At 42.7% G+C, this 27,989-nt stretch overlaps 1 pseudogene across 1 annotated transcript; it reads right to left on the bottom strand.

Moving 5' to 3' along the window:
- Nucleotides 1-21,120: 21,120 nt before the first annotated feature.
- On the bottom strand, nucleotides 21,121-24,701 carry LOC114304837 (DNA repair protein RAD51 homolog; annotated as a pseudogene). The gene is made up of 9 exons (XR_014343154.1): nucleotides 24,606-24,701; nucleotides 23,171-23,315; nucleotides 22,948-23,058; nucleotides 22,709-22,797; nucleotides 22,453-22,547; nucleotides 22,270-22,383; nucleotides 21,866-21,995; nucleotides 21,493-21,614; nucleotides 21,121-21,409 (listed from the first exon to the last, which is right to left on the bottom strand). The product of XR_014343154.1 is annotated as a DNA repair protein RAD51 homolog (transcript).
- Nucleotides 24,702-27,989: the final 3,288 nt, after the last annotated feature.

Raw genomic sequence — 27,989 nt, 5'->3', positions numbered from 1 at the left:
CACTACTCCATTCCAGCAGCAAGGAGAGGAATTCCAGCAGCTAAGAGGCAACAAATTTGGCCCAAGAAGCAACAAAAGAATTGGTCTTCATGGGTAAGTTGCAATTTCCCCTTTTTGGCCCTTTTCTTGGATCTTTTGCAAGCCATCTATGCTTTTTGTTTCAAGCTCTGGCCCTAACTGAAAGTGGCCCTCTTTTGAGCTCATTTTCACTTTTCATTAAGGACTCAACCCTGTTTGAGCCCTCCATGATTCACTTGCTTCATTAATCCTCTTATATGTCATAATCTTGCATGCTATTTTTGGCCCATGAGTATTCTGTTTTTGAGCATGTTGTAAACAGATATTAGGCTTATTTTGAGCCCCTCTTCAACATTGAAGAAGGGCTCAACACCATTTGGGACTTCCATGTTGTACTTACCTTTATACTCCCCTTTTGGTCCCATTTTTGCATGCAATGGCAGCCTACCATGCTTTTGTTTTTGGCCATTTTACAGTTCTGAAAATAGTCTTATTTTGGCCCATTATTCATTTTTCCTTTAGGGCCTTTCATGATTTGGGACCCCCATATGCCACGTCATGTTATATCTCTCTTTTGGTCCCCATTCTTGCATGTTTTGTTAGCCTACCATGCTTTTGTTTTTGGCCATTTTATAGTTCTGGAAATAGTCTTATTTTGACCTTCTTGACATGTTTCATTAAGGGTCTTTGGCTTTTTGGTGAATATTTTGCATACCTCATGTTATAGCCACTTTTGAGTCTCATTTTGCATTGCATTTCTAGCATGTTTGTATACTGATTTTGAGGCTTCCATAAACTGTAAATGTGCATATTTTTGGTCCCTCTTCAGTGTTGAAGAAGGAAATTTTTCAGTTTGGATTTTGCTTATATCACTTGCTTCATTACCCCTCTCTTGGCCCCTATTCTTGCTTGCCATTTTTGCCCTACCTATGCTTGCTGTTTGGCCATGTTTATAACTGTGAAATTTCCTTTTTTGGGACTGCCTAGCTTCTGTCTTTGCATTACATGTCCATATTGTGCACACATTGCATAGCTATAGGCCATTTCGGGTGCCTAAATTCGCATTTCGGGACTATTCCATGCATTTGGTGTCATTTCGCCTCATTTCGGGACTGTTTTGCCCCATATTTCATTGCTGAAATTCTATTAGAATGATTGCTTTCCATTTCTATGTCATTGCATCGCATTCTATCATTGCCTCGGTTTGCGTGCCCATGTGCACGCATTTCGAGGCACTTCGTTTTCATCCATCGGCATCCTATATGAGTGTGGCTGAGGCTCACTCATGTTGGTATAAGCCCATATCATGTTTTCATGTCATTGCATCGCATTCTATCATCGCCTCGGTTTGCGTGCCCGTGTGCACGCATTTCGAGGCACTTCATTTTCATCCACTGGCATCCTATATGAGTGTGGCCGAGGCTCACTCATGTTGGTATAAGCCCATATCATGTTTTCATGTCATTGCATCGCATTCTATCACCGCCTCGGTTTGCGTGCCCGTGTGCACGCATTTCGAGGCACTTCATTCTCATTCACCGGCCTCTTATGTGAGTGTGGCTGAGGCTCTCTCATGTTAGTATAAGTCCATGTTGCATTCTATATGCCATTTTTGCCATATTGCATTGCGTATGCCATGGCCTCGGTTTGCGTGCCCGTGTGCACGCATTTCGAAGCATCTCATTTTTTACAGCATAGTGCATGCTAGGTTGTATCTTAGATCGCATTCTGTCATTTTCTCGATTTGCGTGTCCGTGTGCACGCATTTTGAGGCATCTCCTTTTTACAGCATTGTGCATACTAGGTTGTATCTTAGATCGCATTTTATCATCTTCTCGGTTTGCGTGCCCGTGTGCACGCATTTCGAGGCATCTCATTTTTATAGCATTTTGTATGTTAGGATTGTATCTTAGTTGCATTTCATGCATGTCGTGCATATTGCATCGTGTCCGGGATAGGAGTTAGCCCGAGCACAGAAAACGAGATACATTCCGTACTCCGAGTGACGGGATGTGTCTCAATTTCCCAGTCACCGACATTCCGGATCATCCATGATGGAGTTAGGTTTATTGTGTTTCATGTGCATTCATCCTATATTGAATTGTGCATTTCGATTCCTCGGCCATCATGCCTCGGTATGCGTGATTGGTGGCACGAGGATCGAGGTATGCATATATTTGTGAAATACATTGATATGCCCCTTTCCTGCTCTCTGTTGCAGTAAAATCAGGAATCAGCAATTTTTCGGGACTTGGCACGCATTTCAAGAATAACTGGTAAACAGAGGCTAATTGGAGCATCCCGGTGGATTTCCGCGCAAGGCAACCCGGACATGCATCATCCATCAGAAGCGAGGCAGTCCCTGGCTCGCACGCCAGTTTTATTTTTTTCTTAGTTGATTTGTTAATTAATTAGGAATTTGTATATTATTTGGACTGTATTATTTGGACTGTAATATTCTTTTATTTGGGACTGTATTATTTATTCGGACCCTCTGCGCGAGGGCACAACTGTAATAAGTGTGCGTGTGTGTGTTGTATGTCTTCCAACCCCACGTCTTTCTCCCTTTTATTTATCCGCTTATGATGGTTAGATTAGGGCATATTTCAATTAGCATACAGTATGACAGCATGTTTGCATCATTCATCCGTTTTGCATGCACCGGGCTCGGCGCATCATACCAACTGCATTGTATTTTCAATTCCAAATTGAATACATGTTAGCTGTAGCATTCCATATGCCATGTTTAGAATAGCCGAGCCCGCTATAGTTTGCATTTTTGCATGTGTTGCATTAGGCATTTCTGTATACTTAGGATCATGCATGATTTCTAATACAATGCCTGTTTTGCCTTGGAGTACTCGGTGAGTTTTATGCTTTAGCATCCTTGCATGCGTGTGAGTGACTGCCATGAATAGCATGCTTACCATGAGGCTATTTGCTTATGTGATATAACTGCCTGAATGCCTGTGGGTGAAGGTCGGGTTACTTGGATTGGGACAATTCATCAACTGTTTGTTTTAAGCCCACTAGATAGTGGCAAAAACATTTTTTTCTAAGCCCACCTGTGGGTGGCAAAATCTGCATTTTAAGCCTACTTGCGAGTAGCAAACTATCTTTCAAATAAACAAGCATGAAATGTTTTGTTCCAATTCAGGCGACCCAGTCTATACTTATATGCTGTGTGCATCACATAGTAACCTAGGCTAAATACCGGAATAAGAACACACATTGTTTTCAAAAAAAGATATCATGGTTAGTAGAGGCCGGTCTTTGACCGGGCGAGCGGGGGTGCTCACGAAGTGACCTTCCCCAATCGTACCCAAGTTCCCGAGCCGAGGCAACTTTGGTGATGACGGACACGTGGCCTTTGGCACCGAGTCAGGGTTTCCTAAATTCCCCCATAAAAAATATTTAGGTGGCGACTCTGTATCTGGAAAAGCAGTCCATGTTTGGCACTTCTTTTCAAAAATCTGTTTCTCAAAACGATTTGCCGGATTTGGACTCTTTGGTTCAGATTAAGAACCGTGACGATTTGAGAGTCCGAGCTGTAGTGACCCCAAATGAACAGAACGGGACTTAATCCTCCCGGGAGCGTTCGGGGACGTCTACACATGGATACTACTCTCCACATCTTAGAATTTTGGTATTCCATAGTGGTTGCAAGTCGTTTCAATTTCCAATTGACTTAATAGACAACCTACTAAAATATTAACCAACTGAACGATGTAAATCAACTGACAGTAAAGCAGGAAGCATAGGGATGATAATTCTAATAATCTAAACCCTTCAAAAACTCCTGCAATGTCCTGTAAACTAATGAGTGAGCTAGTTTGTATGTATAAAATAATTACATAATTAAAAATATAGTTTGTTGTCTCTGATTGCTGATTCAAGAAACTCCTCTGCAATGGATTACATTCAGGTACAACAAAAAATTGGAAAACAAATAATACTTCACTAATAAACTCAAGTTTGGGAAGACTAAATAGGTGTACTTTTTGACTTTTTTTGTATTACGTGTAGAAAAAGTAGAGAGGAGATGTTGATTGATGTGACTCAAAAAAGATAAAAAGATGAAATAATTATGTACAACTAGAGGTCTACATAATTAGTCTGCTAGGATTTGCTGCTCCTAGCATCCCCCACCAGTGGAAACTCAGAAAAAAAATTAAAAATTAAAATCAAAGCTGGCAATATTATGTACAACTAGAGGTGGGACATCGACAACGTGCATATTCCTCACCAATGATATATGGACTCGGGGACAATTATCGAGTGTGGATGCATATTCAAGCGTCAAAGCTTCACACACCTAAATCTTAGGATATTGGAATATGTATTCAAAAGTTAGATATTGGTACAGGTTCACATCATCGTCGTCGGTCGCCAAAAGGAAAGAAAAAGAGGAGAGGAAAGTGTGAGGGAGAGGCGTCGGTCGCTGACAGGAAAGCAGAAGAGGAGAGTGTGAGGGAGAGACGTCGATCGCCGAGAGACAAGCAGAAGAGGAGAGGAGAGTGTGGAGAGGCGTCGGTCGTAGAGAAGAGGCGAGGAGTGTTGTGAGGGAGAGGAGTGTGCTAGGGTAACCGAAAGATGGTTTATATAATGGCAATTCTGTAATTTTTGAAGTTTTAGAGGGGCACATAATCCGTGAATCTATCATAAGAGTCAAATGCAATATCGCAGAACTCACTTCGTCGGATGAAATTATGAATTGCCATTGTTGCACAGACAAGTTTAACTTGGGTCGGCCACTTGTAGTTCGGTGGAATATCCTTTATCATCGGCCATCTGGCTTTCCAAACCCCAAACATTCTTTCTATTACACTTCTAAGTGATGAATGTGCTTGGTTGAATTTTTCTTCTGCATTTTGGGGGGGGGTTGACCTTGTTCAAATTGAGCTAGATTGTATCTCTCTCTTTTGTGAAAGATGATTGAGATAATACTTCTCACACAACTATAAACACACACCTCACAACATCTAATGAACTAAACATTAATTCATTATCATATCTAAACATTAATTGAATATCATACCAGATTTGTTCTAAATATCACTACAGTCAACATATAAACATTAATTGAAAATATAAGCTAAAATTCATGGTCTGAAATGAGACAGGAATTCATATCACCAATGAACTAACTAAAGTCCATATTCATCACCAATGTATAAAAATTACACCTAAAATGAATTAAAGTTGGATGCATTAAAATAAACTGTAAAAACATTTTGCAAAGTGTCTAAATGTCGTTGAACATGGACAAGTGATCCATATCCTATATACTTTTCTAATTAATGTTGATTGATGCAAAAAGAAATTAAAGTTTAGGAATTATTCATTATTAGCTTCCATGATTGGTGGGAGCTTAAAAATAACTTATTGATAAGTTAATTCCAACATATTCATACTCACAATGAAAAGGAGTTTTGTTCACCAAAAAAATGTCTTTGATAATGATGCTATTGTCAAATGTTATCATTAGTTTACAACTCAGAGCTGGCTAATTTTTATTTATTTATTATTTTCATATTCTTTCTTGTGTTTCTACTTCTTCCCACCTTAAATTTGTCTTTTGACTTAGAATTATGGCTACACACATGCACTCAACCAACCAATTATGGGGATGAAAGTTACTTTCCCTTATAATCAGAGCTAAAAATAACAAGAAGTATCATCATCATCATCATCAATTCCTTTCTCTTTTTGCTTATGGAATTTTTATTAGAAAAAATATCAATTTAGTGCACTCTATAAATTAAAATCTCTGCACTCTATAAATCTACCCTCCATGGTTTTGGACTTAAATGCAATGCTAATTCTGTTAACAAAATTTGTAGAATGACCTTAATACCTTTGTTTTCTTTTAAACCATTTATTAATCAATTTAAACCACACCCTGAACAATTTAAACCAACATTAACATAAATTAAACAACATATTAACAATTTTTTAACTCAATCTTCAACTCATATATACACATTATGTATATACCCAAATGGGATCCTGGAACAGGGATAATGCATATATGACTGCAACATAGTCATATATACACATTATGTTTATTTTTCTCTGTTTTTTTTTCCCTATTGCGACAGTCTTAAAAGAGAAAACTTTGTATACCATTAGCTCTTCTCTATGTGAAGAAATAAATTTTATAATTTTTTTCAATCAATGTGTCATGCAATAAGAAAATTTTAAAATCCGAACATGAGCTCACAATACTGTTACGGATTCGCATTAGTAGGAAAAAACTTGCAAGATTTCTTAGTTTATTTATAAATTATTTTTTTATGACTTTATTGTTTTACAAAAATTAAAATATGGTGCAGAGTGTTTAACACAACATTTATATACAATTTATGAAGCAATTACTTATTGGGAAGTTAATTATATACAAGGGAAGATTAGGGTTTGTAGCTTTGTTTGTTGATTTCGAACATGGAAGAGATCACCCAAAATCAGAGAGGAAAGGGAAAGAGATCGATGTGTATATATATATATATGAGAGGGTGATTTATGATCTGGAGTTGGGCCGAGGTAACGGCCGAGCAGATTGAGAGCCCAACGGTGCATGGGGCCGAGCTGATTGACTATCCGCCAAGAAGTGGGCTGCCAGAGCTTGGGCCGGGCAGAACTTGAGCCGAGTGTATGCCGCCCCAGACCGTAAAGAAGCTGCTCGGCGAGGCGGAGCTCGGTTGGACCGAGCTGCTCCATCAGGGGATAGCCGAAGCCAGACAAGCTGAGTGACCGGCGCCCGGAAAGGCGTGGTCAGCCGAGGTAACTGATTGACCGGCAGAAAGGCCGACCACAGGAGGTGCCTCAGGCTAAGCTTTGCCGAGATGCCGCCTAGCCCGGTCCTCCTTGGGCTTAGCCAGTGAAGTGCTTGGGTATGAAGCACGGCACGGCACAGCAACGGATAGAGCAGCTCGGCTGCCGAGCTCCAGCTGTGAAGGCAGGCAGTTGAGATTAGGTGATGTTCAGCAAGGTTTATGCTGACAGATGGGATAGCGGAGCCACGTGTAAGGAGACGACTGGGAGTAGATACGGGGCACAGAGGGTTTATAAGCAGGTCTGCGCCCCCCATACGCGACGGATGAACACTTGGTAAGGAATTTCTTACATTCAAACACCTCTCTCTCTCTCTCTCTCTATCCTAAGGTATGTGCTAACTTGATCGTCGGAGGGTTTTTCCGGCCACACACCGCCGGGTAGCTCACCATTGTTTGCACGCAGGTGATCGGACATAAACGGAGCTCGGAAGAAAGGAGTACGGGCTTGCTGGAATATTTGCTCCCCGTACAATTGGCGCCGTCTGTGGGAACTTGACAGACAAAACCTTGTCTTCCAGGTTCATCTGATCGCCGTTCATGGCGAACAACGACGAGTTTCCGTTGTCCGCCATAGACGGAGCTACCCCGGAGTTCACCCGAAGGAGAGAAGGTCCTCCCGCCGTCCATCTAATGGCGGACTTGGGGACGCCCACAGGAGGACACTCAGTAGACGCGCGGGATAAGCGCGGAAGAAGTCATGGTAATTCGCGAAGTCCAGATGGTCACCGGCGGAGGAGAGACTCACACGCCAGGCGACTGGAAAGTAAGTTGAGAGATCAAGATGTTGTCATCCGGCGAATGGCGGCGGAGATGGAGGATCTCAAGCGGCCTGTCAAAGGGAAGGGTGTAGTTGGAGTGGGAGACCACAGTGAGCGCACCCCATCCCGCCGTTCAGGTGGTCAGAGTCAGCGACTTACTCAGTCCATATCCATTACCAGAAGTTACCAGGTTGGTGATTCCGATGCGGGTGCAGAGAAATCTAGCGCGCAAGACAGCACCTACAAACCCTCACGTCCGGAGACGACGTCGAGGTACTCTTACTCTGCTCAGTCAGAGGATTTACGGGCGGTCTTAAAGGAGCGGGCTCGCCGGCGCGAAGCTCAGAGAATACCTGCCTTCCAGCGGTTATCCTACGGGGTTCACACCAGCGAGGAGGTCGGAATGCCTCCACCCCGACAAGCAGTGCCACTTTTCGAAGATACGGACTTGGCTAGGCTGAGTGCCACCCCTTTTTCCCTGGATATAGAAACAACACCGCTTCCGGTAGGCTTCCACCAACCAAAGTTCACACTTACGACGGAAAGACCGATCCATACATGCATGTGAGCCACTTCCGACAGGTTATGGCCGGACATAGGCGCAATGACGGACTTATGTGCCTAATCTTCCCGTCAAGTTTAGGCCAGCTGGGCTTAAAGTGGTTCGAGAGGTTGCCAGAAGGGAGCATACAAAGGTGGCATCAGTTGGCCAAGGCATTTGTTACACGCTTCAAAACCAACACAAAGACACCAAAGGAAGTCGATCATTTGCTAAGTGTCAAGATGGAGCCGAGCGACACACTGAAGGTATACAACTCAAGGTACTGGGAAACCTTCAACGAGATCTTGGATTGCCCGGTCAACCTTGCAATCACGCAATACAAGCGTGGTCTCCCGGTCGGACATAGGTTGCGGGACTCGCTTACAATGCACCAGCCGACCTCCATGGGCCAGCTCATGCAGCGCATCAATGAGCACATCCGAGTAGAGGATGACACGTCAGCCTCTACCGTGAAGGCCACTCCGGTAGCAACAGACAAGAAGACAGCAGGCAAAGTGCACGCAGTTGGGCAAGAGTCCAGCCGCTCAAGTGACCGAGCAGAGGAATCGGACCGTGGTTCGAATCGTAAAAACCGGGGTAGAGGACGTCGGAATGACCGAGATGACTACCCCCGAGATGATGTAGCGGACGCAAACAAAAGGATGAAGGCAAGGACTGGCATAACCACGGTCTTCAAGATTGCAATCTATCGCATACTTTGTGAAATCCGAGACGAGGAGTATGTCCGGTTTCCTGCTAAGTTGGGCGATGGACAAAAGGGCTATAATCCGCGGTATCGTTGCACGTTCCACCGGGAGAGAGGCCACCAGACTGAGGATTGTTTGCCTTTGCGGCAACACTTGGAAGAGCTGGTTGCGGCCGGGCATCTAGACCTTTACATTGATGGCGGCGTGAAGCCGAATCAGGCTCCGGTCGATCCCAGGGGACAGGATGACCGAGACGCACCACCACAAGGAGTTATTAATGTCATCCCCGGCATCGTGGAACCGGAGCGTGTCTGCGAACTCCGGGGCATGATAAAAAAGGCAGAGCATATGAGGGAAGTTTTGTCGGTACAGCCTGCCATCAAAAGGGGGAAGACTGAAGAAAAAGATGTGATTATTTTCACCTCAAGGGATCTAGAGCGTATCCAGACGCCGCACAACGATGCCCTAGTGGTAACACTACGCGTCAAGGACTTTGATGTTAAGTGGATCTTGATCGATCAGGGAAGCTCGGTCGAGATCATGTACTATGATGCGTTCAAGCAGCTCAAACTCCGGGAGACAGACTTGGCTCCGGCAACTTCGCCACTGGTCGGATTCAACTCGCAACCAGAGTGGCCTTTGGGAAAGATTATCCTGCCGATCAAAGCGGGATCCGTGGTCAAACAAGTTGAGTTTTGGGTGCTGCAAGTGCCTTCGACGTACAACCTTATCCTTGGAAGAGGATGGCTACACGCCATGCAAGCTGTAGCATCGACTTATCACCAGGTGATGAGATTTCCCTCGGCTATGGGGGCAATCGAGGAGATTTAGGGCGATCAGGTCATGTCCAAGCAGTGCTTCGTGGCGGTCAACGGAAGCCGGGCTGCCAAAGGATTCGTTCAAATGATTGAGGGACCGGAGGACCTGGGTGTCTTAGATGATGTGGGCACCGAGGCCGAAGACAAGGCAGTTGAGAAATTGGTTGAGGTGCGAATTGACACAGAACAGCCGGACAAGTTCTTCTTGCTCGGCTCAAGTCTCACGGCCATAGAGAGAACCGAGATGGTTGAGTTTTTGGTGGCCAACATCGAACTCTTCGCGTGGTCGCCTTACGACATGCCTGGCCTCGATCCAAGTTTTATCTGTCATCACCTCAACGTCTTCCCTGGAGCAAAGCCAGTCATCCAGCGAACAAGGAGATCGGCACTGCATCACGCCGAGGTAGTTGCGGAGGAGGTGAAGAACCTGCTTGAGGCACGAGCAATCCAGGAAGTGCACTACCCTCGGTGGATTTCCAACACAGTTGTGGTGCCGAAGAAGAATGGAAAGTGGCGAGTTTGTGTCGACTATAAGACGGTCAACCGAGCTTGTCCCAAAGATAGTTTCCCTTTGCCGCGAATTGACCAGCTCGTGGACTTGACGGCTGGACATAATAGGCTCAGTTTCCTGGACGCCTACCGCGGCTACCACCAGATCGCCATGCATGGGCCTGACCGAGAGATCACCTCTTTCACGACTCCAAGGGGACTCTTCTGCTACCGAGTCATGCCTTTTGGTTTGAAGAACGCCGGGGCAACCTTTCAGAGGATGGTGACCAAAATGTTTGCTCCTTTGCTTGGCCGGACAATGGAGGCTTACATCGATGATATGGTGGTAAAGAGTCGACTTGAAGCAAACCATTTGTCCGACTTAGCCGAGATGTTTGCCATTCTAAAGAAGCACAAGCTGCGCTTGAATGCGTCAAAGTGTGCCTTTGGCGTGGGATCCGGGAAATTTTTGGGATTCTTAGTCACGAACCGAGGCATCGAAGCAGACCCTACTCAGATCAGAGCCGTGCAAGAATTGAAGCAGCCCAGCTCAACTAAGGACGTACAGCATCTGGCCGAGATGGCCGCCGTGCTTAATCGGTTTATAAGCCGGTCATCAGATCGCTGCCGCCCTTTCTTTCAAGCATTGAAGTCAAAGTTCTCGTGGGACGCAGAGTGTGACCGAGCTTTGGCCGAGCTCAAGGAATATCTGTCTACTCCGCCACTATTGGTTACACCAAAGCCGGGAGAGGAACTTTATCTTTACCTTGCAGTCTCCCAGCACGCGGTCAGTGCGGTGCTAGTCCGCGCCGAAGGAATCAAGCACTTCTCAATTTTTTATGTCAACAAGACCTTGCTGCCGGCTGAGATGAGATATTTGCCGCTGGAAAAGCTTGCTTTGGCATTGATGATGGCTTCGAGGAAGTTGGCGCATTATTTTCACGCCCATACCATCGTCGTACTGACCGAGTTTCCCCTCAAGGCCTTGTTTGAATGGGCGGACTTCTCAGGCCGAATTCTTAAGTGGGCGGTGGAGTTGGGGCAGTTTGAGGTGAAGTTCCAACCGCGCACTGCTATCAAAGCTCAGACTTTGGCAGATTTCGTCGCCGAGTTCTCACCAGGCACTCATCCAGTTTGCCCGATCGATATTACCATGGCAGATGATGAGATGCACGCAAGGCCATCCAAGATACAACTAGTTGGTGGAAGTAGCGACGCGGAGTTTGCGAGCACCACTGAAGCACCCTCAGTTTGCACGGTCATACCACCCGGTGATGCGATGACAGAGTTGTGCATCACCGACCCATCCACTCTGTCCGGTCCCGCATCACCAAGGGGGGAAGAAATTGAACCAAACCACTCAGAACCTGATGATTCGCCTACGGACTTGGGCATTACAGATCGACGTGCTGAGTCCGGTGCCGAATCATCAAGGGGGGAAGGAATGGACCCACACAACTCAGAACCTGCGGCCGGCTTAACACCGCAACCTGAGGATTCGCCCACGGACTTGAGCATTATAGCACTTGCTGAGTCCGGTGCCGAATCCCCAAGGGGGACTGAATTGGAACCGATCAACACAGAACTTGAAACCGCGCAGCTGAGCAGTTGTGATCCCATTGCCCTTCGCAACTCTCAGGACCCATCCGACTGCTAGAAGCTTTTTGTGGGGGAAATGTGGAAGCTTTTTGTCGATGGAGCGTCCAACCGCCATGGTGCCGGCCTTGGTATCGTTCTTATCTCCCTGGATGGCCTAACCATTGAACATTCCATCACGCTTGGCTTCCCAGCATCTAACAACGAGGCTGAGTACGAGGCACTTCTCGTCGGGCTCAAGAGCGCAATTCAAATAAAGGCTGCGGAGCTCCTCGTGTACAGTGACTCCCAGCTTGTGGTTAACCAAGTCTCTGGGATTTATGAAGCAAAGGACGACAGGATGGCGAAGTACCAGGCTCTGGTCAGGGAACATATCAAGCAGTTTGAGGCAATCAGAGTCCAACAGATTGACCGGGAAGAAAACAGCCGAGCTGATGAACTGGCCGGCCTCGCTTCCATGGTAGATAGTACGTCTCCAAACCCCCTGTTGATCGACTTTCTTCCGCGGCCGAGCATTGAAAACGCCGGGCAGACGGATGTACTCTGCGCCGCGCTAGGTCCTTCATGGATGGACCCCTTGATTTTGTTCCTCAGAGACCGGACTCTTCCAACGGACAAGAAAGAAGCACACAAAATCCGGGTGAAGTCAGAGCGGTTTTGGCTCTCTCCATCTGGCACGTTGTATAAGAAGTCCATCACTGGTCCTTATTTAAAGTGCGTACACCCGAATAGTGTGGAGGCCTTCTTGTACGAAATTCACGAGGGCATTTGTGGCAGCCACATAGGGGGCAGATCCTTGGCCTACCGAGCTATTTCGCAAGGCTACTGGTGGCCGTGCATGCAGGCCGACGTACAAAAGTACGTCCGCAAGTGCGAAAAATGCCAGAAATTCGCCCATCAGATCCATCAGCCTGCTAGGGAGCTTCTTCCCCTCACCAGTCCTTGGCCCTTCGCCATGTGGGAGCTAGACATAGTGGGGCCACTGCCAACAGCACCGGGCAACCGGAAATTCTTTATTGCGGCCACAGATTACTTCACGAAATGGGTTGAAGCTGAGCCCCCGGCAACCATCAAAGAGAGAGACGTGAAGCGGTTTGTCTGGCAGAACGTGGTCACACGGTTTGGCGTCCCCAAAATTTTGATCTCTGACAACGGCACCCAGTTTGACGATCGCCTATTCAGAGGATTTTGTGAAGATTTGAAGATAGAATTCTACAATTCCACCCCGGCTTACCCGCAGTCCAATGGTCAAGCCGAGGCATCGAACAAGACTATACTGGATGGGTTGAAGAAACGGCTGGAGAAGGCAAAGGGAAAATGGGCTGAGGAATTGCCCAGCGTCCTTTGGGCATACCGAACAACCCCACGGCGATCTACCGGGGAAACTCCATTTGCTTTGGCTTACAGCATGGAGGCGGTCATACCTTTGGAAGTTGGAATGCGCACCCTTAGAAGCAGGAGTTTTGAGCCCGAGCTGAACGCCGAGGCTATTGCCTTGGAGCTGGACCTAGTGGAAGAGCGTCGGGAGAAGGCCCTCATCCATGTGGCCGCCTACCAACAAGAGCTCTCAAAGAAGTATAACAAGACGGTGCACCCCAGACCGTTCAAAGTTGGTGATTGGGTTCTGAGGAAGATTATGGGCAACACCCTGGTGCCAGAAGAAGGCAAACTAGGGGCAAATTGGGAAGGACCCTATAAGATCACCGGTCTGGCGGGCAAAGGGGCTTACCACTTGAAGGATTTAGAAGGAAGAGCAATACCCCGGCCATGGAATGCGGCCAACTTGAAACTGTATTATTTTTGAGCTTTTGCTTTCTTTTCTTGTGCAAAGAAATTTTTTGGCTTGCACCACAGCATGTAATTCTTTTTGTCAATTTATAGCAAAGAAATTTTTTGGCTTGCACCACAGCATGTAATTCTTTTTGTTAATTTATAGAAGTAATTCTGCTTTAGCACTTGGACTGTTGTTTTAATGTTAAGGACCGAGATGTTGTACTCCGGTTGGAAGAGTTGGTGTTTTGTCCAACTTCGGATTCCCAACCGAGATGATGTACTCCGGTTGGAAGAGTTGGTGTTTTGTCCAACTTCACATTCCCAACCGAGATGATGTACTCCGGTTGGAAGAGTTGGTGTTTTGTCCAACTTCGGATTCCCAACCGAGATGATGTACTCCGGTTGGAAGAGTTTGTGTTTTGTCCAACTTCGGATTCCCAACCGAGACGATGTACTCCGGTCGGAAGAGTTGGTGTTTCGGCCAACTTTGGATTCCCAACCGAGATGATCTAATCCGGTTGGAAGTGTTGATGATTTGTTCAACTTTGTTACTATCAACCGAGATGGTTATTTCGGTTTATGAATTTGTTATTTTGTTCTGCTTAAGTGCTTCAACCGAGGTATGAATTCCGGTCGACGAGGTGTTTTGTTCAAACAATGATTTATACCGAGATGTTTTGCTGAAGATAGATTGGATGACAACCATGCAAACACTTGGCAAAATTTGAATTTTTCATTGATAAGAAAATCACTACAAAAGGTGGGGACAGAGCCCGGTTACATCAGAAGCGTTTGAAAGCAAAACTACAAAAAAGAGAACAAAGAAAACTAAACTAGGGGGGAGAGATTGGTGAACTCGTCCTCGCCTGCATCAAGGTTTATGGTTGGACTTGCGTCTTGGGCACCGGGCTCAGCATTGTCGGGCTGCTCTTGCACCTCGGCCTCCTCTGCCTCAGAATCTGTCTCACCGTCTCCCTCTTCAAGTCCTTCCTCGGCCTCAACTTGCAAAGCGCTGAAAACGTCGTTTGCATAAGGCACGAGGTAGACCGGTAGCGAAGCTGGAGGAGGGTTGGCAAATACGTCGATGTCAGAACCCTGGCCGAAGTGTTCGCAGGCGGACTTCCAGCCAGCCTTGAAGTAGATGTCCTGTGTTGCAAAGACTTTCTTTTTATAGCTCTGCTCGGCCTCGTTAAAACCGGCGTTGTTGGCAGCCCGGCAAGCTTTCTTCTTCGACTTCTTCAGGGTGTCCACCTCGGTCTAGAGCTCATTTTGTTTTTTCTCGGCCGCATTCAGCTGACCGAGCAGTCTGTTATTATCAGCGTTGGCCATCTCAAGGGAAGCCTTAGCCCGGCCGAGCTCGGCTTGAAGGCTCTCGACCTGGCTGGCTGTGTCGTTGGCCTTTTGCCGAAGCCTGTGGATGCGCTCCAAAACCAGGTGTTGTTTTTGAATGGCCTGCAAAAAGCAAAGTTGATTAGCAAAAGGAACCGAGCAAACACTTGTGAAATTTTCAGAGGAACGTCGACTTACCCTGGCCATGGACTTCACTGAGGATTTTACCAGCCGGGTGTCAGGGACGTGGTCGCTGCCGACCATATTGCCCGGTAGAAGAAATGCTTTGGAGAGATCGAAGGCGAGCAAATGTTCTTTGTCGGCCTTGATCGAAGCCGTCGCTGGGATGTCTTGTCCCCGGTGCTTCAGTTGTGGACGCCAGGCTGGCACGGGAACAGAAGTTTCAGACTGATGTTCGGTTGTCAGCTCGGCGACGAGCTCGACAGAGGGATCTGCTCGTGGTCTTTTTCCAGCCCGGCGCGCTTCTCTGCCAGACTGCCCGGCGGCCAGAGAAGCAAGGGCTACCACGGCTGCACTTGATTGACCACCAGCCGAGGAGCGGGTGACAACGCTCGGTATCTCGGCCGAGGTTGCAGTGAGAAGGTTTTTTATGCGGCTTCTCTTAGCCATTTCCTGTTCTTCTGTCAAACGGATCAAGGGGACGTCTGGAAGGGTAGGATCTGGAGGTGGCGAAGGAGCTCGGAGGAAGTCAGTTACTCTACTCCGGCGCGGAGCAGAATACCTGTAGGTCGGGGTGTAGCCGAGTAAGTCGTTGCAATCTCGGTGTGAATACCGAAGCACGGTCCGAATCGCCTCAACGTTGGGAAATTGATAGTTGGCTTGCAAGGCTTGGATTGCTGCAAAAGAAACAGGAAAATCGGTTAGTTGCAGAGTAAAGAGTTAGCCTGATCGAGCAAGTTTGAGTGGCTTACATGAAGAACCGAAGTCCTTGTTTATAAACCAGCCTGGCACCTCGGCTGTTTCGTAATTGCCCGACACCCAGAAAAAATCGTCGTCGTTAAGATCTTTATCCGGGGTGCCGGTTACAATTTTTTCCTTGCCCGGCCTTATCTTCAAGTAATAAGCTAGGCCGTCCCCGGTGTGGCCCATTGTGTATTGCCTCAATATCTCGGCTAGACCTAAGTTGATGCCTAGCCGATTGTTCAATTCGTGAACGCCGTTGATTATTCTATAGGTATTGGTGGACACTTGTGTGGGTGCCAGCCCGGTGCGGCGGAGGAACTCGGTTATAAGTGGGTTGAGTGGGAAACGGAGGCCCCCCTCGACAATTGAGAGCACGGTAAAGGGGCATTGGTCTAGTCTGCCCCAAGGTGTTGTCTCCTCTTCTGCCAGCTCGAGATGGATGTCGACCGGGATGCCGTACTCCTCTCTGAAAGCGGCTAGCGCGGCCGGAGTATCCACTAGGAAGCGGAATTTCCCCATTTGTGGCCGGCTTAGTATCACGGCTGAGGGGTTTGTCACTGTAATTGGTTGCTGCTCGGTCCTAAGAGCCTCAGGAATGACAGTTGTCCCCTTGGACTCTGCAGGAAAAGGATGGCAAGTGTAAGCGTAAGCGCAGTCGCGCAAGAGGAGCTGGACTTTAGCTCGGTCATTAAGAGTGCCAAACCACCTCGGTTATCTATTCTAAGGAGCCCGGTCGCCCAAGCAGACCAGATGTTAGCCCGGTTGAGCGATCAAGCCCCTTTGTTATCTCGGTTTTTGCTGGGGTTGGGACGAACTTGTTATTTGCTCGGTTAGGCTGGTTTTTTGGATCAAAAGAGGACCAGGAGCCCGGTTCGCCCCAGTTCTTCAGTGTTCTTCATGAATATGAAGAACACCAAGAACAGTGGAAGGTTTGGGACGGATTCTATGGCCTATGCCCTAAGAGCTACGTTTTTGTACCCTAATGTGTGTAATATGAAAGAAAATAGCAACTCGAGGGATCGAAGATCTTACCTGTGAAGGATTGGAGCTGTTCTTCCAAGCACGAGGAATGGCAGTCGAGTCTGAGGAAATGGCTTGAGCCTCTGAATCGTCAGGTAGAAAAGCAGCAGTAGGAAGAAATGGTATAATGGGGGTTGTGTATATGTAAGCACGAGAGGCCGCCCAAATTCAAATTCTGGCAAAAACGGCGGGTTGGCTGCTCGATGACCAATGGCAGCTTGCCACGTGTCCCTATTTATGGCAACGTCAGGACTGAAGCGACGAGTTGAAGAGTCGAAGAGCCAACCGAGCTACTTCTGAAGAAGAGGACGTCAGCCATGGCGTACAACCGGTCAAGTTTGCAGACAGTTGTTAACCAGCCCGGTCGCCCTCTGGCATCTTGGAGACCGAAGAAATGTTATCTCGGTCGAAGTGAGTAATCCTAGTCATGCTTTCGCGGACGGAATTAAGGGGCAATTGAGAGGGTGATTTATGATCTGGAGTTGGGCCGAGGTAACGGCCGAGCAGATTGAGAGCCCAACGGTGCATGGGGCCGAGCTGATTGACTATCCGCCAAGAAGTGGGCTGCCAGAGCTTGGGCCGGGCAGAACTTGGGCCGAGTGTATGCCGCCCCAGACCGTAAAGAAGCTGCTCAGCGAGGCGGAGCTCGGTTGGACCGAGCTGCTCCATCAGGGGATAGCCGAAGCCAGACAAGCTGAGTGACCGGCGCCAGGAAAGGCGTGGTCAGCCGAGGTAACTGATTGACCGGCAGAAAGGCCGACCACAGGAGGTGCCTCGGGCTAAGCTTTGCCGAGATACCGCCTAGCCCGGTCCTCCTTGGGCTTAGCCAGTGAAGTGCTTGGGTATGAAGCACGGCACGGCACAGCAACGGATAGAGCAGCTCGGCTGCCGAGCTCCAGCTGTGAAGGCAGGCAGTTGAGATTAGGTGATGTTCAGCAAGGTTTATGCTGACAGATGGGATAGCGGAGCCACGTGTAAGGAGACGACTGGGAGTAGATACGGGGCACAAAGGGTTTATAAGCAGGTCTGCGCCCCCCATACGCGACGGATGAACACTTGGTAAGGAATTTCTTACATTCAAACACCTCTCTCTCTCTCTCTCTATCCTAAGGTGTGTGCTAACTTGATCGTCGGAGGGTTTTTCTGGCCACACACCGCCGGGTAGCTCACCATTGTTTGCATGCAGGTGATCGGACATAAACGGAGCTCGGAAGAAAGGAGTACGGGCTTGCCGGAATATTTGCTCCTCGTACAATATATATATCTACATATAACAAACAAAGGCCATGAAATCTTACCTTTTTGGTACAGATCAACGGAAAACAAGGAGGAATGGAGTTCGATCAGCTGCGATCTTCCAGATGTGCCGGAGTTCTCGTCGTCGGTCGCCGAAAGGAAAGCAAAAGAGGAGAGGAGAGTGTGAGGGAGAGGCGTCGGTCGCTGACAGGAAAGCAGAAGAGGAGAGTGTGAGGGAGAGACGTCGATCGCCGAGAGACAAGCAGAAGAGGAGAGGAGAGTGTAGAGAGGTGTCGGTTGTAGAGAAGAGGCGAGGAGTGTTGTGAGGGAGAGGTGTGTGCTAGGGCAACCGAAAGAGGGTTTATATAATGGCAATTCTGTAATGTTTGAAGTTTTAGAGGGGCATTTAAGTCATTTCAACACTCCTGAGTGCATAAGCTATTTGCAAAAGCACCTTCAGAGCTGCTTCCCTTTTAAGTTGATAATAGATTATAAATAAGCTATAATCTGAGGATTTAAATTATACCAAACACATATTTATAACTTAAATTAAGTTAAAAGCTGAAATAAAGAGCTTATAAGTTGTGCTAAACAAGGCCAGGGACTGATAAGATGAGAGAGTGAGGGTTGAGATAGATTAAGGTTCTTTTGTCTGTTTGTTATGGATAGTGACATGAGATGGACGATCAGATTTGAAATATTAAAAAAATAAAAATAAAATAAGGGTTAATGCGAGCAGGTTGGGCGGGTGCGGTTCAAACCCGTAACCCGCCCACAATCCGAAACTTATATAAAATTCAAACCGCACCCTACCATAATGTGTTTACAAAATCGTCCATACGTGTGCGGTTCGGATTGGGTATGGCAGTTTGGACGAGTTGGATAACCCTATGCCCTACCCTAACTTCTACAAAAAAAGAAAAGTTTTGTGGGTATATCATAGCTTCTACATACCTTAGCCTTGTTATAGTCGGTTGACGATTAAATTTACCCCAACTCAAAGGAAGGGACTCTCGACCAGAGTAGTAGTGGGATCCACACCCACTTTATAACAAGGGTCTTAGGCGATGTTTTGAAAAGCGATTGCGGCCACTATAACAATTGCAATTGAAGGGTGTAAATGTTGTAGCATAATAGTTGCAGTAATCGAAACCGTGATTTTTTTATTTTTCATACAATTTGAAAAAACTTACTAGTACTCATTTTTTTTCCCTTTCAAAATCACGTTTATTGGGATTTAAAATAGATTTTGATAAATTTTTGTTAGTTTTTAAATATGATCCAATATATTTCATATTTTTAAATCACTATAAAAAAAGTTTTTTTACATTTTATTTCAATAGTTAATGGCTTTAAAAATAATTGATTTAAAATGTCTATAAAATTATTTTTGAACAATAACTGAACTAACTAAATAAAAAATATTTATAATTATTAAATGAAATAATTATAAAAATAAAAATTGTGCCATAAAAAAATATTATTTTTGAGCTATTGATTTTTTTTAAAGATATTTTTTAGACAACACTTTATACCTAACTAAATAAAATTATTTACAATTAAGTATTAAATGAAATGATTATAAAAATAAAAATTATGCTATAAACAAAAATTATTTTTGAGCTATTGATTTTATTTATTTTTGTAAAAGACATTTTTTAGACAACACATTACAGTAACAAAATAAAAAAATATTTACGATAAAATATTAAATAAAATTATTATAAAAATAATACAACCGTTGTTTATATAATTTTTTTATTTTACATATTAATGTAATAAAATAATTTTTTTAAAAAAATATAAAGAAAAAATTGTCATACAAAGTTTTTATTTAGGCTTGGATCACTTGAGTATTCCTTTTTTTGTAAATTTTTTTTTAAAAAAAATTTTTAGAAAGGAATATATTCAGAATATTGTAAAAGTGTGTAACGGTGTGTAGCGAGCCTTTATGGCTGTTACAGTATCGCTATGGCCGTTATTTAATACCGAAACAATTGTTATACATGCGAATTTTCATCGCACTACAAAGCAGGTGTAACGGGTAGCGTCTACCGCTGCAACCATTACATAACGCCGCTTTTTAAAATTTTGATCTTAGGGCTTTTGTAACAAGATTACAACACAGTCTTTTAAAGAAAGTCGTGCCTCTCGAAGGTTGAATGCAAACATCTTGTATGGAAGGAGGGCAAAGCTCCATTGAACCACCATCCCGGTGGTTATTAATGTATTAGTTTGAAACTTCGAGGATGTTGGTGTAAATTATCTTTTATTTTAATGTGTACAACAACATTTGAAGTTCTAAAATTAAAAGGTAAATTTCAATGTATGTGCCTAATAGTTTGACCTATATGCATACAATCTTTGTCATTTGAAAATAAATAAATAATATAAAAATAATAATACTCGTTTGAAAAAAAAAATTATTTTAGTAAGTTTTTGATTTTTTGGCTAAAATATAAACTAAAAAAACTAGTATGTTTGGGATATTTTTTGATTTTTTATGAAAAGATGTGTAAAAATTAGAAAAAAAAAATCTTTGACTATTTAGTATAAGTTGTTAATTTTTTAGTTTTTTTAATAACTTTTTAACTTTTAGACTATTTTAGTAACTTGTCAAACAAGGCCAGCCTTTCTGATCTAAACTTGTAATTACTTAAGTTCCATCACAATCCAGCTACCAATTTGCTTAGAACAAGCCTCATTTGGCAACATAGTTGCATAACATCTTATCTAAAAATCAAAAAGTCATTAAAAAAGTTAAAAATTCAACAAACTATACAAAAAAAAAGTCAAAAATTTATTTTCTCTCTACTTTTTGCATCTTTTTGTAAAAAACCAAAAAATCATCCAAAACATATTAATTTTTTTAATCTCATATTTTAACCAAAAAACCAAAAAGTTACTAAAACAAAAACACTCATATAAAATTATGATAAAGATGCTTTGCCAAAACTCCATTGAAATTTTTACATCCATTTCAATGAAGAAAGAAGCTCAAATTCTTACGATGGAAACCTCAAAAGCAATATCCAGAAGGTAAAAGAAACAGAAAAATATCAATCATCGTCAGACCAGAACAACACTGCATTTGATGCACAATTGCTCTTGAAACATTAGACATGCCAAGAAAAAAATTACACAGTTACTTGCATATCAATAAGTTACATAAGATCACGTGTTGAAGAACAAAAAGTCCTCAAGAAAACTTCAAAGGAAATTTTGGGGTGGTGTTGTTAATTAGTCCTTGACATCAGTAACACCTTCTGCAGAAATCTGAAAGCGTGCTTCAGCTTTAGCAAGACAAGAAGAACTTATTACTTTACAAATACGTTCGTTACCTCTTCCCTTTCTGAGAGCAAGCCTGTCACATAGATGGACAATGACTGGTGAACTTCCAAAAAAGTAACGGGATAAGAAAGAAAACCGTTTGTGGCACAAGCATACCTTGTTGTAGAAGCATGAGCCATGATGTTACCACCAATAGGTTTGATTTGAGGCCCGGCAAAAATGGCAGAACCATCCACTTGGGCAACAACTTGGTTTGTGATAACAACAGCTACACCAAACTACAATTAAAATAGGCAAAAGGAAAATTATGAAAAATTGGATCCTTCTTTCATGAATTGCATCTAAATCATATGCAAATGCCTGTTGGCATATAAATAAATGAGTAAATAAATCATGGAAAAAGACTAATATTTTTCACGCCATGTAGAAACCCCAGAATCATGATTCTCACAACCTAAAGTTCGAATGATGAGCAAATACCATCCCTTCACATAATATGATGTCAACAATAAACAAGAGAGAAACCTACCTCATCTGCTAATTTCTGAAGACTTCTCAGGAACTTTGCAAGATGCATTTGCCTGGCTGACAGCTCTCCCCTTCCAAAAAAATCTGTTCTATAAAGAGCGGTAGCACTGTCCACTATCATAAGAGCAAACCTATTTGATGAAATTTTCTAAGTTCAGGTTAAGTCAACCCACATAAACTACTAAAGATATAACAAGGCAGTAATCAGAAATCTCTTTACATGTTACTTCATTGTTTGTATTAACTATTAGCAGTAACATCTATGAATGCCTCCCAAATGCAACTCCAAAAAGGAAGGAAAAGAGAGCAGATGCTAATCAAAGGGAAACTAGAGGCATTTTAGTTATTGACTCTGCCTGATATGATATTGAGCAACTGGGGGAAAAAAAGTAAACAAAAGAATACCTGGTTTCCACCATCATTGAAGCAGCTTCAAGCAAAAGCCTTGATTGATGATCAGTGTTGTATGCTCTAGCATAGGCTACATTCTCCAAAACATCAGCACCGTTCAATCCAAACCTGCAGCATTTACGCCATTAATGACAACTAACACAACAGATGTTTATCTTAAGGTAGCATTACAAATACCTGTCTGCTATCTGTAGGAGTCTATGTGGTCTGAATGTGCCCTCAGCATCAATGTACATTGTTTTTCCTTCACCACCGCCTTGATCTAACGGAAGCTGATATTTTAAAATGTAGACAAGTATGATGTGACACGTTAACGTGATAACAAAACAGATTGATGTTGCAACTAGCCACTGGGTTAACAAAAATAAAAAAAAAATTCCAAGCCAATGAATAGTCTAATGAACCTATGACGTAGAAACATCCTACATCTTACTTGGCAAGTGACGCATAGTATGTGACAAAGCTGAGTCTTTCCAGATCGAAACTCGCCATAAATTTCAGTTATAGATCCAGTCTCAATTCCTCATGTGAAAGACAACCATGTGAGCTTAAAAGACTAGAAGTTATCAATTGTAGACAACTACTTCCAGGTTGCAACATTTATGTATCAATTGCAGACATTTATTTATGTATTTTGCATTGTAAAAGAATATCATTATCAATGAAAATTACCCTCTAAGACCTTGTCAAGTTCTCGTGATCCTGAAGTTATCTGAATGATTTCAAGCCTTTGCGCATGGAGTTGGCTAGCACTAGTGAAACCCAAAGGAATCAATTTGGAAGCTGTTAACAAACAATAAAAACTGGAAATTTAATGGTTTTAACATTTCACCGATCATAGAAAATGCATTGAAGGGAAAGCATAAACAAACAACAACAAACAGTGAAAACATGCCTGCCTCGATGATCTTGTCGACTTTTGCTTCACTGATTCCTTTGATTTACAGAAGTTCTTTCCTTGGAGAGTATGCAACAGATTCAACTGTGCAGAGACCAGCATCTTTAAGCTTCTTTATATCAAGGGAAGCAATTCCAGATGCCTTCAGATGAACAAAGAAATGTCAATGTGTTTCATGGACTCTTTTATTGCCCCCACAGTACCCGTGTCCACTAGATATGACATGGATAAGAGTGTGCGATATGTGTTCGAGACTCGTACACAATTTAGACACTTGGATCCTTTAATTTGTTGAAATATATGAGAAGAAGAAACTCACATTTGCTAGTAAAACAATATTTTTAGCCTCTCACATGAATTAGAAATAGAACTTTCATATATTTTCTAAATCCTATTTAATATCAGGTACATTCCTATATAATTTACAACATTTCATCCGAGAATATTATATAATATGCAATATAGATGTGTATATGACGTCAATTTCGGATACGTATCAAAGATCCTAAGATTTAAATTAATGAAGGTCTGACACTTGGATACACAACTGCACTCTGTACTCGTACCCAAGTCCATGTAAGGGATTAGATTTGGATCAGGTATATGTAGGTGTTGTAAAAATGTACAGAGCAAAATAATGTAATAACCATTTTTTTTTTCTTTGTGGCTAAGCAAGCGTTTAGCGAATAAATTGTTGAGAGTCAATTCTTGATAACTGAACAATTGGTAGAAGACATCTTAATGAGGTGGTTTTGTCCTTTTGATATAGCTTGTTTGAGGGTATAAATATCTCTCTCTCTCTCTCCTTTTCTTCTTTTTGAAAGGGAAACATTTGCTTTACTAGCTACCTCATTGGCAGTAAGAGACATGAAGGGGTCAAAGTTCCCACCAATACTGGAGCTTGCATTTGCCTATGGAGTTGTTGTAAGAACTTTGATCTTATGCAACATCCAACCCTATTTCCTAACGATTAAAATACAAACCCATTAGAAACCCACCCCAAAATGTCGTTATACAGGGTGGCTAGCTTGAATGCTGAAATTAATAGGGTTTGTCAACAAAATACTGTTCACATTATGAGAATTACAGGAGTATTGGACTTGGAAAAAATTCATTCGCAATAGAGCAAAAAAAAAAAGAAAGTAATTTAGGGGTAGAGAGGTTAGCTAAAAACCTAGCCCTAGAAATGGAAAGAAGTAACAAATGTGAGTAAAACAACATACAATAGGCAAGGATTAAAGCCAATGCGAAAACCCATTTGTGGATCTTGACAAAGAATCTGATATATAGTACGAAAACAATAACCGAATACAAAAACAAAGAAAACCCTTTATTCGTTTGGTTTTATTAGAGCAAGATGAATGATACCTATTTGGGCAAAAAATTGGGAAATGTAGAGGGCGGTGGTGGTTGAGAGAGGGTGTGGTGTTACCTGAAGGTCTTCAACAGGAAAAGGACCATGCTGTTGCATATCTTCCACTTGGTCGTGTTCTTGGCCCATCTTCTGGTTTCTTATTACTTGCTCCATGGCCGATCGATCAGTAAATCTCAGAGAGAGAGAGAGAGAGAGAGAGAGAGATGATACTAGAATTTTATGATGGAATTTTTGAACGCGTTTGCTCGGAGAGAGAGGTGCCAAAAACCAGCGGCAGCGGCTTACAGAGTAAGCTTTATACAGAAAGGAAAGGAGTTACATTACATTTACAATACAAACAATTTCAATCAGAAATACCCGACCCAAACCAACCCAACACCACTCCACTATTATATTGGTGGGCCGAACTCCAAGCCCAACAATCTCTGTGGGTCGTCCGCACCAAGGTGACCAGGTAATCGCCCGCATCCGAGTGACGTCCGAGCTGACCAGGTAATCGTCCGCACCAAGGTGCTCCAAAGCCTCCACTCTCTTCTTGTCGGAAGAACTAATGACAGTCACGTGATGGCCCATGGATTTTGCTATCTTCACCCCCATGTGTCCAACCCCTCCAAGCCCCAATATTCCTCCTCTCATCCCACTCTCCTTCAGCCCAAAGTGAGTCAGTGGGCTGTACATTGTCACCCCGGCGCACAGTAGCGGCCGCCTGCTCCACCGCCATACCCTCTGGAATTTTCACCACAAACCTACCAAAAATTGGGGAAAAAACAAAGGTGAAATATAATTATAATCACTAATCCAAATTATTTGAAACATTTGGACTAAGGATTAGTTTGGTCAACTTCATTTGGCTTTTTTATTTTTCAACAATGATTCATACCACTAAAAAAAATACTACTAATAATATTAATGTATTAAGAATGGCGAAAAAAAAAAAAAAAAAGGCATAGGCAACGCCCACTGCACATCATTAGTGTTTCCCTAGTACTCATTTTTAGTTCTCTCAACCATTTTTCTTTATTTTTTTAGTTTGAGTTGATTTTTTTTTAATTATAAACGAGTAAATTATGCCTGCAATACTGTAATTTATCATTTGTGTCAATTCATTTTCTCAAATTCAAATTGTATTAATTTTGTCATTTAAGTTTTCATATTACATTAATTTGCTTTAATTAATAAATGCTAAGAAAAATAAAATAGGCTATTTTAGCCACAAAAAACAAAACATCACATCCAACCCATAATCATTACATTTTCCTCTCACAAAAAAAGTCAAAAAAAACCAAAAAACCCTTCTCAAACCAAGCTTTTTAGCCCAGGGCTAAAATAGCCAAAAAAGTCAAAAAGCCAAAAAGTCAACTCACTTCCCAAACGAAGGCTTAGTGCTTGTTTGAGATGTGCTAAAATAACACATATTATTTTAACACATTATCTTGTTTGAGTCACAATCATTTTATTTAGGTCACATCACTTCTTATTTGAGTCACATCACCTCTTTACCACTTCACTTCAAACCCAACTCCTTTTTCATATTTTTTCATAAAAAGTCAAAAAGTATACTAATCTAACACTTTCCAAACAACCCCTTAATCTTTCTTATCACATTTGATTTTATCAATTTCAAAATTTTAAAATTTTCTTAATGCAAAACAATTGTTATGGGTATTGTTAATATTAGTACATTTATGGAGCATCCCCGCAATCTCGTTTCATTTATTCTTGACATGGGATTCTATAGAATTTTACAAAACTCCTAAAGTTCTCATTTACACTGAATTGAAAAACAACAAAATTAAACTATAATATGTGATCGATTTCGGTTCAGCAACTACAAAATTGGATGTTTCATTTTGGTGCTAAATTTCTTTTAACCTATCAAACTTAACCAAATTGTTTACACCTGTAGTGGTAGAAAGGGGAAAAAAATAGAAAGCGATTATGTTTTAAAATGGGTCTTTAATATAAAAACAATAGGGCCTTTCATTACCACCTTAACTATTGAAGTATTGCACATAGCAAAAAAAAAAAAAAAAACTATAGGGCCTTTAGAAGAATGAGGCCTAAGGCAACTGTCTAAGTTGCTAAATTGTAATGTCGACCCTGAATCCTACCATTGTTGGTCACCACCATCATGACCCCCTTCTCTAGCCCACACCACCGTTAAGCTCCCAAATTTTGAAAGAATAAGAATAAGAATAAAAATAAGCAGAAGAAGAAGGAAGTGAAAGGGGGAAGGGCTAGGTTTTCAGATTTGAAGGATGAGGATGTAAGGCGATATGCAGTGGAGAGGAAAGAAGAAGAGGTGGTGAAGGGAAGAGACAACAAGAAGATGGTAGGGTGGTAGAAAAGATGATGATGGAAGAGAAAGGGTGAAAAGAGTGGCGAAAGAAATAGCCAACAAGAAGATGATGAGACAGAAGAAAGAAAGGAGTTGAGGAGGAGATAGGAAGAGCAGGGGGTTATGCTAGCCCCAACAAAGGCGAAGGTACCAGGGAAGGAAAGGTTATGGGTTGCGATAGTTAGGGCTATGCAAAATACCTTTAAATTTGTTAAAATTGCATTAATTCGCACCAATTTATTTGCTAATCGCGAATTAAATTTTGAAATTTATAATCCGCCTTTGACATCACTCTACTCCGCTATAGTTAATACATATATTTTTTTAACTTGTAATGAAATATTAAAGTAAAATGAATGTGAGAGAGATTTAAGATGTGAAATTTGTTACAAATTAGTAGTTATATATATAAAAAATATTATGTAAAATTAGTTTATGTTATATATATGGAAAATATTATGTAGTTTAGTGTTACATATTATGTAAATGTTTGATAATTATTAAGAATATCTTCAATTAACTAGCAAATTGAAATCACTTCAAACTGTCAAAACTACGGTTTGGTTATTTGTCAAACCGCCATTCATGGTTTGGTTTGTAATTTTACTCTCACACCGCCTGAATCGCACCATGCACACCCCTGTATTAGGGAATTAGAGAGCATACAAGCGCACAACAACATCAACCTAATTCATTATACATAAACTCCAGAATCCACAAATACCATATCAAGACCAACATACATTATTTGGAACTCTTAGTCACTTAAAAACATAAGCATATAATTGGAGAGCCCATCTAATGTATATTAAGACTCATATCTTTTACTCTTTATTCGATGTGGAACTCATTCTTTACATATGCTCTAACAATCTCCCCCTCATGTGTGAACCAAACACTGGGCCTCTCTATGCTCCTCCTCAAGTCATGATCAGCAAGTTTATTGTAGATCATTACACACTCCCCTTTAATCTTGATCAATAACTCTCCAACATCGAGTCTAGCTTGGGCCACCTGTACACATTCCATTGTGAGTCACCATACTCTATTAAAAGCTACCTTCTCACGGTCCAACCTTGACACGTGTACTAGGAATTTTTTTT

This window comes from Camellia sinensis, chromosome 10 (assembly GCF_055761805.1).
Source record: "Camellia sinensis isolate YWXY chromosome 10, ASM5576180v1, whole genome shotgun sequence".
Classification (NCBI taxonomy): Eukaryota; Viridiplantae; Streptophyta; class Magnoliopsida; order Ericales; family Theaceae; genus Camellia; species Camellia sinensis.
This window is presented reverse-complemented; position numbering and strand designations above follow the sequence as displayed.